At 48.5% G+C, this 13,369-nt stretch overlaps 1 protein-coding gene across 1 annotated transcript in view; it reads left to right on the top strand.

Annotated features, from left to right (window-relative positions):
• Nucleotides 1-13,369, top strand: part of SLC25A36 (solute carrier family 25 member 36) — a 124,110-nt gene that overhangs the window by 41,272 nt on the left and 69,469 nt on the right. The gene's annotated exons all lie outside the window — the stretch shown is intronic.

Here is a 13,369-nt window from a genome sequence, read left to right as displayed (position 1 = left end):
GCCCTAAAGAAGGCTAAGAGTTCTAGGGAGCATGCTTCGGCGCCCCCGGGCAAAGACCCTAGAACCTTAGACTCCTTTGGGAGGAAGGCCTACCATTCTTCTATGCTCGTGGCCAAAATTCAGTCGTACCAGCTCTACACGAGCATACATATGCGGAACAATGTGCGGCAGTTGGCGGGCTTGGTTGATGCTCTTCCCCCTGAGCAGGCCAAGCCTTTTCAGGAGGTGGTCAGGCAGCTGAAGGCGTGCAGAAAATTCCTGGCCAGAGGGGTGTATGACACCTTTGATGTTGCGTCCAGGGCCGCTGCTCAAGGTGTGGTGATGCGCAGGCTCTCATGGCTGCGTGCCGCCGACCTGGAGAATAGACTCCAGCAGCGGATTGCGGACTCGCCTTGCCGTGCGGATAATATTTTTGGAGAGAAAGTCGAACAGGTGGTAGAGCATCTCCACCAGCGGGACACCGCATTCGACAAGTTCTCCCGCCGGCAGCCTTCAGCATCTACCTCTACAGGTAGAAGATTTTTTTGGGGAAGGAAGACTGTTCCCTATGCTTCTGGTAAGCGTAGGTACAATCCTCCTTCTCGACAGCCTGCGGCCCAGGCTAAGCCCCAGCGCGCTCGCTCTCGTCAGCAGCGTGCGCCTCAGCAAGGCCCCGCGGCTCCCCAGCAAAAGCAAGGGGCGAGCTTTTGACTGGCTCCAGCAGAGCATAGCCGACATCCAAGTGTCAGTGCCGGGCGACCTGCCAGTCGGGGGGAGGTTGAAAGCTTTTCACCAAAGGTGGCCTCTCATAACCTCCGACCAGTGGGTTTTTCAAATAGTCCGGCAAGGATACACCCTCAATTTGGCCTCAAAACCTCCAAATTGTCCACCGGGAGCTCAGTCTTACAGCTTCCAGCACAGGCAGGTACTTGCAGAGGAACTCTCCGCCCTTCTCAGCGCCAATGCGGTCGAGCCCGTGCCATCCGGGCAAGAAGGGCTGGGATTCTATTCCAGGTACTTCCTTGTGGAAAAGAAAACAGGGGGGATGCGTCCCATCCTAGACCTAAGGGCCCTGAACAAATATCTCGTAAAAGAAAAGTTCAGGATGCTTTCCCTGGGCACCCTTCTCCCCATGATTCAGCAAAACGATTGGCTATGCTCTCTGGACTTGAAGGATGCCTACACTCACATCCCGATACTGCCAGCTCACAGACAGTATCTGCGATTTCAGTTGGGCACACGCCACTTCCAGTACTGTGTGCTACCCTTTGGGCTCGCCTCTGCGCCCAGGGTGTTCACAAAGTGCCTAGCTGTGGTAGCAGCGGCACTTCGCAGGCTGGGGGTGCACGTGTTCCCATATCTCGACGATTGGCTGGTGAAGAACACATCCGAGGCAGGAGCCCTGCAGTCCATGCAGATGACTATTCGCCTCCTGGAGCTACTGGGGTTTGTGATAAATTATCCAAAGTCCCATCTTCTCCCAGTGCAGAAACTCGAATTCATAGGAGCTCTGCTGGATTCTCGGACGGCTCGCGCCTATCTCCCAGAGACGAGGGCCAACAACTTGTTGTCCCTCGTCTCGCGGGTACGAGCGTCCCAGCAGATCACAGCTCGGCAGATGTTGAGATTGCTGGGCCACATGGCCTCCACAGTTCATGTGACTCCCATGGCCCGTCTTCACATGAGATCTGCTCAATAGACCCTAGCCTCCCAGTGGTATCAGGCTGCTGGGGGTCTAGAAGACGTGATCCACCTGTCCACGAGTTTTCTCGAATCTCTGTATTGGTGGACAATCTGGTCCAATTTGACTCTGGGACGTCCTTTCCAAATTCCTCAGCCACAAAAAGTGCTGACAACGGATGCGTCTCTCCTGGGATGGGGAGCTCATGTCGATGGGCTTCACACCCAAGGAAGCTGGTCCCTCCAGGAACGCGGTCTACAGATCAATCTCCTGGAGTTGCGAGCGATCTGGAACGCTCTGAAGGCTTTCAGAGATCGGCTGTCCCATCAAATTATCCAAATTCAGACAGACAACCAGGTTGCCGTGTACTATGTCAACAAGCAGGGGGGCACCGGATCTCGCCCCCTGTGTCAGGAAGCCGTCAGCATGTGGCTCTGGGCTCGCCGTCTCGGCATGGTGCTCCAAGCCACATATCTGGCAGGCGTAAACAACAGTCTGGCCGACAGACTGAGCCGGATTATGCAACCTCACGAGTGGTCGCTCAACTCCAGAGTGGTGCGCCAGATCTTCCAAGCGTGGGGCACCCCCTTGGTGGATCTCTTCGCATCTCGAGTGAACCACAAAGTCCCTCAGTTCTGTTCCAGGCTTCAGGCCCCCGGCAGACTGGCATCGGATGCCTTCCTCCTGGATTGGGGGGAGGGCCTGCTGTATGCTTATCCTCCCATTCCTCTGGTGGGGAAGACTTTGTTGAAACTCAAACAAGACCGAGGCACCATGATTCTGATTGCTCCTTTTTGGCCGCGTCAGATCTGGTTCCCTCTTCTTCTGGAGTTATCCTCCGACGAACCGTGGAGATTGGAGTGTTTTCCGACCCTCATCACGCAGGACGAAGGGGCTCTTCTGCATCCCAACCTCCAGTCTCTGGCTCTCACGGCCTGGATGTTGAGGGCGTAGATTTTGCCTCTTTGGGTCTGCCAGAGGGTGTCTCCCGCATCTTGCTTGCTTCCAGGAAAGACTCCACTAAGAGAAGTTACTTCTTTCATTGGCGGAGGTTTGCCGTCTGGTGTGACAGCAAGGCCCTAGATCCTCGCTCTTGTCCTACACAGACCCTGCTTGAATACCTTCTGCACTTGTCTGAGTCTGGTCTCAAGACCAACTCTGTAAGAGTTCACCTTAGCGCAATCAGTGCATACCATTACCATGTGGAAGGTAAGCCGATCTCGGGACAGCCTTTAGTTGTTCGCTTCATGAGAGGTTTGCTTTTGTCAAAGCCCCCTGTCAAGCCTCCTACAGTGTCATGGGATCTCAATGTCGTTCTCACCCAGTTGATGAAACCTCCTTTTGAGCCACTGAATTCCTGCCATCTGAAGTACTTGACCTGGAAGGTCATTTTCTTGGTGGCAGTTACTTCAGCTCGTAGAGTCAGTGAGCTTCAGGCCCTGGTAGCCCAGGCCCCTTACACCAAATTTCATCATAACAGAGTAGTCCTCCGCACTCACCCTAAGTTCTTTCCAAAGGTCGTGTCGGAGTTCCATCTGAACCAGTCAATTGTCTTGCCAACATTCTTTCCCCGTCCTCATTCCTGCCCTGCTGAACGTCAGCTGCACACATTGGACTGCAAGAGAGCATTGGCCTTCTACCTGGAGCGGACACAGCCCCACAGACAGTCCGCCCAATTGTTTGTTTCTTTTGATCCCAATAGGAGGGGAGTGGCTGTAGGGAAACGCACCATATCCAATTGGCTAGCAGATTGCATTTCCTTCACTTACTCCCAGGCGGGGCTGGCTCTTGAGGGTCATGTCACGGCTCATAATGTTAGAGCCATGGCTGCGTCGGTAGCCCACTTGAAGTCAGCCTCCATTGAAGAAATTTGCAAAGCTGCGACGTGGTCATCTGTCCACACATTCACATCTCATTACTGCCTGCAGCAGGATACCCGACGCGACAGTCGGTTCGGGCAGTCAGTTCTTCAGAACCTGTTTGGGCTTTAGGATCCAACTCCACCCCCCGAGGGCCCTGTTTGTTCTGTTCCAGGCCTGCACTCTCAGTTAGTTGGTAAATTTTTTAGGTCAATCTCAGTTATGTCCTCGCCGTTGCGAGGCCCAATTGACCATGGTTGTTGTTTTGAGTGAGCCTGGGGGCTAGGGATACCCCATCAGTGAGAACAAGCAGCCTGCTTGTCCTCGGAGAAAGCGAATGCTACATACCTGTAGAAGGTATTCTCCGAGGACAGCAGGCTGATTGTTCTCACAAACCCGCCCGCCTCCCCGTTGGAGTTGTGTCTTCCCTTGAAGTGTATTGTCTTGCTACATACTGGACTGGCCGGCTCGAGCCGGTTTCGGGCGGGAAGACGGCCGCGCATGCGCGCGAGGACTAGCAAAGGACTTTGCTAGAGAAGTTTCCGATTGGAGGGGCTGCCGTGGACGTCACCCATCAGTGAGAACAATCAGCCTGCTGTCCTCGGAGAATACCTTCTACAGGTATGTAGCATTCGCTTTATTGCCAATTAGTGCTTGTTAAGAGCTGTTATCAGCGCTGAATAGCTTGTTAAGCCAAATAAGTTGTGCGCATTGTTATGCATCTTCAGCTTAAATATCACAGCAGGTGACAAGAGATGGTGAAGTTTGGAAGGGACAAGTGGTACACTGTCAAATTATATGCATTTATTAGTTTGATTTGTCACCTGATTTAGCTGCCAAGTCTTTGCTTCTCACTTCTGAAGCAGCCCTGCTTAACTCCTGTCTCAGTTTAGAGTGTGACCTATGCAGCTAAATGGGGTGCCATACATGGCAGGATGCTGCCATGTTGGTCTGTTCCCCCCCCCCCCCCCCCCACTCTGATGTCCTTCCCCATCATGTACACATGGAGAAAGAAATGGTTAGGGACATAGGTGTTGGACAGAATGCGGATGGAGGGAGAAAGAATGATGGATGTTGTACTAGAACCATCATCACAACCGCCACAAAAGGAGGGGCAGTTTGGTACCCCCTTTTGTGGTGGCAGTTTTGACCACTTTTGTGCACAACATGCTAGTTAGCCTAGAGCTAGCCCTAACACAGCTTCTCAGGCTACTTACTCGCTCTGTTGCCATTAGAACTATCAGGTGAGTGATATCATCCAGAAGCTCTGTACATTATGTCATAAACTCGTATCTAGCTCTCATGCACAGAATGTGACCCCTGAGGTTTTCAGGCTGAGGTCAGGAAGCACTGTGTACAGTTGTGGCTCTGGGACTGTGCTACCTGTTGAGCCTCCAAAGCTTAGGCATGCAGGGGGTGGAGTGGCTCGCATGGACTCTTTGGGCATAGGACTGCCATTCTCCTGAAAACTGAATTCTGGTAAAAATGCTGCAGGAGATAAGAATATTCCCAGGGAACATGTTTTTTGAGGCTCTGAGAAAGAGAAACAGGATTGTGATCCATGCCTGTGGGGAAGGGAAACTAAAAATGTGAGGGATAGGTGACCCATGGCCATGGAGAGGTGGGAGCGCAACTGGAAGAAGAGAAGGGTTAAAGCATAGCAGGTCAGGCCATGGGAAAGTAGAGAGCAGAGTTTAGGATGGGTGGGGGGGGGGGGGGGGGCAGAACAAGGAGGTATTAAACTTCATACTTCCAAACACGTAAATCAAACCATGCATAAAGAGGAAAAAGCAAGTGGGAAATAGGGTGTCACGAAACACATTGCCACTCGCTTGGGGCTACCTAGTGGCTGTTTAGAGAGTTTATGCCTAGCACAGTTCAGGTCTGATTGCACCTGCTACTTGTGCTCTACACTAGCACCCTCCTCTCACCAACTGGGTCCCAACTGCCTCTGGGCAAGTCTCTCACTCTCAAATTACTCCAGTAATTTTTAGGTTACTGGGGGCCACACTCCCAGTGGTCCCACAGTTCCCAGAAAGCACTCGCAGACCCAGCACACAAACCCACCCGAATTCTTAGTCAGTCCAGACAAGCAGAGGCAATAAACTAAAATTGTTTATTGTCATGAAAAAATATTGAAAAGTGAATCATAAAAACAGTGTATAACAGGCAACTGAATATGGATCAATTATGAAACTATCTAAACATTTGTTTACTATGTAAATAGTACTTGGGAAGTACAGAAAACGTAGTTGCTCACGGTAAAGAGGTCTTTCTCTCGCTGCTTTCAAGCTTAGACTGGAGAAAAAGCTAGTACATCCTAGCTGAATCCTAGTTTAATTTTGAACTCCTGGGCCACTTGGAGCCCAGAACAACAAGTTGTAAAAATAGCTGGTGATATCACTAGAGGTTACTTCTTATCCGAGTTAACTAAAGAAGGAACAGTCAGTTCTCTGTAATAGCTTTAAACATAAACATGCACAACTTGTTGGCTAAACTAGAGAAATAGACTTCAAGAAATAATACGGTTTTACAGGCTTAAAAACCCACTGTTTGTCACATAGGGTAAGAAGTAGATAGGAGAAAAGGGATTGAGAAAGAAATGGGGGTGGTCTGGGAGAGGAATGCATGTGGTATAGATAGGCTCAGTAATGATGGAAAGAGAGAACTGTCTGGAAGTGGGAAGAACATAGGTGGGATAGATGGGGCAGGCTGGACTGGAAGGAAAGTGAGAGTATGATATAGATGAGCTGTGAGGGGAAGTGGATTGAGATATTTTTGTATTTTAACATTTTTAATTCTCAGTTCTAAGTGGAGTATATATCAAACATAAACGGCAAGTGACCGTACTCACTTGCAAATGCGCAGTACAGCCTTCCCTCTCTGTCCCGCACTCACGTCAAGACGTCATGACGTCAGAGGGCGGAACAGAGAGGGAAACGGAGTCGAATTGTCGGACGACGCCACTTGGAAAGGAACATCGCGCGAAACAACCTCCACCCTCCCCCCATCCCCGCCGCTGCTACCGCCCCTCCTCCGTATCGGGCCCCCTGCACTGACCTGACAGCGCCTCTCACCTCCGTATGGAAGCGCTGCAGGCAGCAGCAGAGCGATCTGCTGCTGCCTGTAGCGCTTTCACACGGAGGTGAGAGACGCTGACAGGTCAGTGCAGGGGGCCCGGCACGGAGGGGGGAAGGAGCGGCGGCGATGAGGGTAGCTGGACATGGGGGGAGGGCAGGAAGGAGAGGCCATGGTTGCTGGACTTGGGGTGAGAGCAGGGCACAGAGGAGGGTTGCTGGGGGGGGGGGGGGCCAAGGGAAAGGGGAGGGTCGCTGGATATGGGGGGGGGGAGGATCGGTGGACGGGGTGAGGCCAAGGGAGAGAGGAGGGCTGCAATATTCGTCTGTTTTTATGGGCTTAACGGCTAATATATATATATATATATATATATATATATATATATATATATATATATAAACAATACAATAAAATGAGGCTAATTTCAACAACATTTATGCTAAGTATATCAGCTTGCTTGGTTAAGTTAGCTTGGGGTAGACTGGCGAGAATGAACTGGGGCTGGGGAGAGTAGAGAAATTACTTAATTTCCAAACTCTTCTTTGGATGTAATTTCTTCCCATGTGTGCATCACTTGCTATGCTCTGCATTTTAAATATGGCCTGGCCAGTTGTGTCCACGATCCATCAAGTTTTGGTGTTTTGGGTTTTTGGCCTCGGTAATGTGTGAGTAGAGCACCCCCAGTCATTTTGAGAAGTTGGCTCTTATGATATTGCTCATTCTGTACAAAGTTCATGAGTAACCTGAGTGAATGAAGTTGTGAAAGCTGAAAAATAGGAAATTTAGGGCCTCTTTTAGCAATCCATGCTAGCCATTGTTGGGCGGCAGTGCCGATGAAGCCCATTCAAAGTGAATGGGCTTTGTTGTTATTGCTGCACCGGGAATCACTAGTGTGGTTTAGTAAAAGGGGCCTGCAAATAAATTTCTTACCAGGAAGCTAGTTATTTTGAGAGGCAATCGAAACGCAGCTAAAGGCATGAAACGGTAGGCAAATACCCATTTTAGGTTCTACCAAACATTTGTATAAGAAGAAATGCTCCACCGCACTGTACGCTTTCATCTGCTTTGAAGTCTTTTGTTCTATTCAGTGTAATAAAAATTACTGTGGAAGCACTTCAGGATTAATAGCAGTTTTCTAGCATCTCTGAGTTTGTAGCGTGCCAGTTGACATTTCCAACCAATACAAAATTGTAATTCAAACAAAGCTTACAACAGTTGTGCCTTTGGATTAGTTTACATGATGATGATAAGGATAATAGAGTTGGCTAGTGTTCTTTATCTGCACTGTTGACATAAACCTGTGTACCTTCTCAACAAGAATGACCCCCACTGGATACTGGCTTGTTAGGATCGATATATTTAAACTTATAGACATGAACCGTAGTACTAATCCAATGTCTAAATCTAGCAGTTGATAATCTGTTAGCAAAGTAAGCCTGAAAAAAGGCTATTCATGATTTATGAAATACTAGTTTTCTGCTGTTAAATGCTTTAGCGGGTCTTTACTAAAGCTTAGCTCGAGTTATGTGCAGCACGGCCCATAGGAATAAAATAGGCTCTGCTGCAGATAACTGGAGCTAAGGTTTAGTAAAAGACCCCCCCCCCCCCCCCCCCTGGATGTTTCTTTGTCCCAGGAGGGCTCACAATCTAAGTTTGTACCTGAGGCAATGGAGGGTGAAGTGACTCTAACCACTATGTATGTGTGTGTGTGTGTGTGTGTATATATATATATATATATATATATATATATATATATATATATATATATATATATATATATATAAGTAACTCATTTTCATAATATGTACAGATACAAAGAAAATATGGAGTCTTGGTACAAATCAGGATTTTCAAAGTTAGCTGCATCACTACAGAAACTGGCTGGGTTGCCTCCAGGCCCAGCTTTGGAAACCACTGTCTGCAATAAATTGCTACAAAGTATATGATTGAGTGAGGAAACTTTTTAAGTGGCTTCTCAGGGCAATGAATAGAATTGGGCCTTCCTTGAGACAGAGAAGGGAAAGGAAGCCAACTTTGCTGCAGCTTCTAATATTTTATTCCAAGAGGGTTTAATCAATTAATCCAAGATGTTATATTCTTGCCTATAAAGGAAGCCCTTAAGCCCATGAGAGATATTTATTCTAATCTAGAAATATCTGATGTTTTTCAAATTTAAATGTATTTGCAATTACAAACCACTAGGGTTAGAAATATACAAAACAATTAACTTGTGTCTTGGGCTTTTTGAAGTCATGACAGCCACACCCTGAGGCATTTCTTTGGTGGGCTGTAAGTCATACACACTCACAATGCAACCACTATGTACCGCCTCCCAAAAGTGCACACCATAGTTATATCATAGTTATATATTGTGGTCTGTTCCATTTGTAGGCTAACAGAGTAGTTGCCCAAGATGGGAAATGAGTATCTGTATTGTGTCTACCATGTAGCTGCTTTTTTGTATGTAAATGCTGGAGGATATGCACCAGAAAGTCTTTTAGCTCTCCTCGTGCTGAATACTGATCAAAAACAAATGTTTTATTTATTTAAAATGCTTTGTAGCCTGCTCATTCATAGCAATTCTGAGTAGGTTACAGAGTACATTAGAAACCAGCTATGTGACATACAGAGCATAAAATGCAATGTAAATTGAGACTTCTACTGTGATCTTATTTTGTACTATTTGTAGTGATATTTTATTTTTCTGTAAATAGTGGCTGTACATTAAATAGGAGACTCTAGAATAATCAGCACAGTTTTTTGATGTGTGTAGTAATTGGATTTAGTTCTTGCCTTTTTAGTAGTAGCTCAAGGTGAGTTACATTCAGATACACTAACCCTCCCCCCCCCCCCCCCCATCCTGTAACAAGGGGCTACATTTAAATGCCATGGGGGGATTCTATATATGGCACATAAAAAATCCACACAGGCTGCTCCTTGTGACTCTGGGCAAGTCACTTAACCCTCCATTGCCCCTTGTAAGCCGCATTGAGCCTGCCATGAGTGGGAAAGCGTGGGGTACAAATGTAACAAAAAAAAAATTCTGCCTAATCATATTCTGTAAGCAGTGCCTAGATTTAGGTGCGGTATATAGAATACGCTTAGTTGACATCTGCGCTCCTAAAACTGTGTGCCTCTATTTACACCAGCAAAAACATGGAGTAAATCCTATCGCGTAGATTTAGACGCAGTGGGCCATATTCTATAACTGCGCATGTAAATCTCACAATGCCTGACCATAACCACACCCCTTTCTGTCTGCACATGTTAGTTAGGCGCAGTTCATTACAGAATATGTTTAGTGAGTTGTGCACGTAAATTCTAAATATGCCAATTACTCCTGAGCTAGTCCTGCCTATCTCGGCATCCCTAAAAATCTTGGGAGTTCTGGTTGACAGATCTCTGACATTGGAGCAGCATGTGAACTCTACAGTCAAGCAAATGTTCTACTCTCTTTGGAGGCTTAAGCGTATCAAGCCTTACTTCCCTCGAGACGTATTCCGCAATCTAGTCCAGTCCCTGGTAATTAGCCGTCTTGATTACTGCAACAGTATCTACGGGGGATGTACAAACCTGCTCCTAAAAAAATTGCAAACTGCTCAGAATACAGCAGCTCGACTCAACTTCGGCATATAGTGGAGGAGTGGCCTAGTGGTTAGGGTGGTGGACTTTGGTCCTGAGGAACTGAGTTCAATTCCCAGCACAGGCAGCTCCTTGTGACTCTGGGCAAGTCACTTAACCCTCCATTGCCTGCCGCATAGAGCCTGCCATGAGTGGGAAAGCGTGGGGTACAAATGTAACAAAAAAAATAAAATATAAAAATATATCGAGATTTGAAAGTTCGAGACCACTACGTGAGCGGCTGCATTGGCTTCCTGTGAAGGACCGCATCGCGTTCAAGATCTGCACATTGGTGCACAAAATCATCTATGGAGAAGCCCCTTCCTATATGGACTCTCTCATCAACCTGCCGCCCAGGAATTCCCGACGGTCGGCCTGCTCGTACCTCAATCTCCACTACTCTGTTCCTTTTGGCCTCAAATATAAGACCGTCTATGGTTCCTCTTTCCCTTATCTCGGCACTCAAATGTGGAACGGGCTGCCTCGAGAGGTCAAATTCATTCCTGATCACCCGACCTTTAAGAAGCAACTCAAGACCTTCCTTTTTGGCAGAGCATATGCTGTTAGCCCTTCTGGTGCCCCGCCCTTTTAACCCACGGCTCTCTGTGATAATTTATCACCTCCCCTCTCTCCCTTTCCTCCTCAGTTATTTCTCCCTCTTGTGACCTGTATTTTGTACTATTGTTTGCTTATTAACTATTGTACGCCACATTGAGCCTGCCCTTGGGTGGGAATACTATGGGATATAAATATCCTATATAATAATTCTCACCTCCAACGTTCTAATGTGCCTGGTACCGTGGCTCCCTCTGAGGTGGTCTGCTAGGCAGTTTAGAATGCACTGATGTCAGTGATGTCACTGACAGCTGATTCCAAGGCAAGGGGAGGAGTAGGGAAACACGCGGAGCATGTTTCCCTACTCCTCCCCCTGCCTGGGAAACAGCTGTCAGTGCCCCCCCCCTCGGCGCAACACCCAAGCCCCTGCCCTGCAAAACTGCGAGCCAGGCAGGGGGAGGAGTAGGGAAACACTCCCTCGCCACCCGCAGCTGCCAATACTAACGCTGTCCAGCCGCTGCTGCTTCTCCTGTGGAGCAGCAGAGGCTGGTACAAAAAGAAAAAAGCCAAAAAAAGATTTTTAACCTGAAACGCGGCTCCATAGACAGCCATCTGGCATTGGCTGTCGTCACTGCAGCCGCTCCTCCTCTCCCCTCCACATCACTGCCCCTGCAGGAAGACCCCGGAGGAGCGCAGCGACATCAGAGGGGAGAGGAGGAGCGGCTGCAGAGATGACAGCCAATGCCAAATGGCTGTCTACGAAGCCATGTTTCAGGTTTAAAATATTTTTTTGGCTTTTTTCTTTTTGTACCGGCCGCTGCTGCTCAACAGGAGATGCAGCAGCGGCCGGACAGCGTTAGTATTGGCGGCTGCGGGTGGCGAGGGGTTGATGTGCCCGAGGGCGGGGTAGAGGCTTGGGTGATGCGCTGGGGGGGTAGGGGTTTGGGTGATGAGCCGAGGGGGGAGGGGAGGGTCACTGGACATGGGTGGCTGGAGAGGGGGAGGGCTGGGTCGCTGGACATGGGTGGCTGCAGGGGGAGAGGAGGGTCGCTGGACATGGATGGTTGCATTGGGGGCAGGGAAGAGGAGGTGGGGAGGGGGTCCTGAGACCAGATGGGTGGCTGCAGGGGAGACAGAAGGGACGCTGCAGGGGGGAGGAGGGTCGCTGGACATGGGTGGCTGCAGGGGGGGCAGGGGAGAGAGGTGGGTCGCTGGACATGGGTGGCTACAGGGGGGGCAAGGGGAAAGGAGAGGAGGGTCATAGGACATGGGTGGCTGCAGGGGGGGCAGGGGGAGAGGAGAGTCGCTGGATATGGATGGCTGCAGGGGAGAGAGGAGGACCGCTGCACATGCGTGGCTGTAGGGGCAGAGGAGGGTTGGTGGGGAGGGGGTCCTGAGACCAGATGGGTGGCTGCAGGGAGGGGCAGAGGAGACAGAAAGGACGCTGCGGGGGGGGGGGGGATTACCTTGCTAGAGCCCATTTCATTGCCTACCGAAACGGGCCTTTTATACTAGTCATAAATAAATAAATTATTGCTTGTTAAGTGCTGTTAACAACACTGGCTTGTTAAGCCAATATTTTACGTGCGTCGTTATAGAATCCACCTGGAGTTTGGCGCAGATCTCTAAAATCCACGCAGAAAAAACATTTCTGCCTATGCATATTCTGTAAGCAGTGCTTAGATTTAGGCGTGATATGTAGAATATGCTTAATTGCTATCTCAGCGCCTAAAACTATGCGCCTCCATTTACACCAACGAAAACATGGCATAAATCCTAGCATGTAGATTTAGACAGAGTCATATTCTATAACTACACATGTAAATCTAACAATGCCCATTTTCCCGTCCATAATCAAGCCCCTTTCTGTCTGAGCTTGTTAGAAGTTAGGCGCAGTGTGTTACAGATTATTCTTAGTGAGTTGTGCATGTAAATTCTAGATATGCCAATTAGTGCTCATTATTGCTTGTTAAGTGCTGTTAACATTGATTGGCTTAAGCCAATATTTTATGTGCGTTGTTATAGAATCCACCTGGATTTTGGCACAGATCTGTAGGCACAATATGTAGAATCTAGGGGTATGTGAGCTCTTACATTTATAGAATACTAGTAAAAAAGCCCCGTTTCTGATGCAAATGAAACGGGGGGGGGGCTAGCAAGGTTTTCTTCAGAGTGTGCATGTGGGAGTGTGTGTCCCTGCCCTCTCTCCCTCCCCCTCCCCCCTCCCAGTCCAGTCTTTCAGTGTTAAGTTTCCTGCTGTTCTGTGTTTTTGTTACAGAGAGAGTGAGGGCATCTCTCTCCCCTCCCCCCTCTGAGTCCTTCACTGTGTGAGATTTCGTGCTGTGCTGTTTTCCTTCACTCATGGGGAAACCGGATATCTCTGGTGCTTCACACTTCCGGCTGGAGGCTTCATAGAACGTTGGTCTTGCCTTTTATATATATAGATGAGCATTTAGGCTCACGAATGTGCACTTACGCACATAAGTGCTAGTAGAGTACTCAATGGTACCATATAAAGTACATAATAGCTATAGTTTCTCCACACTATTGTTATTCAATAGACAAACATTAATGAGGATTACCACCAATATGAATC

Source organism: Microcaecilia unicolor, chromosome 10, assembly GCF_901765095.1.
Source record: "Microcaecilia unicolor chromosome 10, aMicUni1.1, whole genome shotgun sequence".
Taxonomy (NCBI): Eukaryota; Metazoa; Chordata; class Amphibia; order Gymnophiona; family Siphonopidae; genus Microcaecilia; species Microcaecilia unicolor.
Note: the sequence above shows the minus strand (reverse complement) of the source record. Positions and strands in the feature narration are given on the sequence as shown.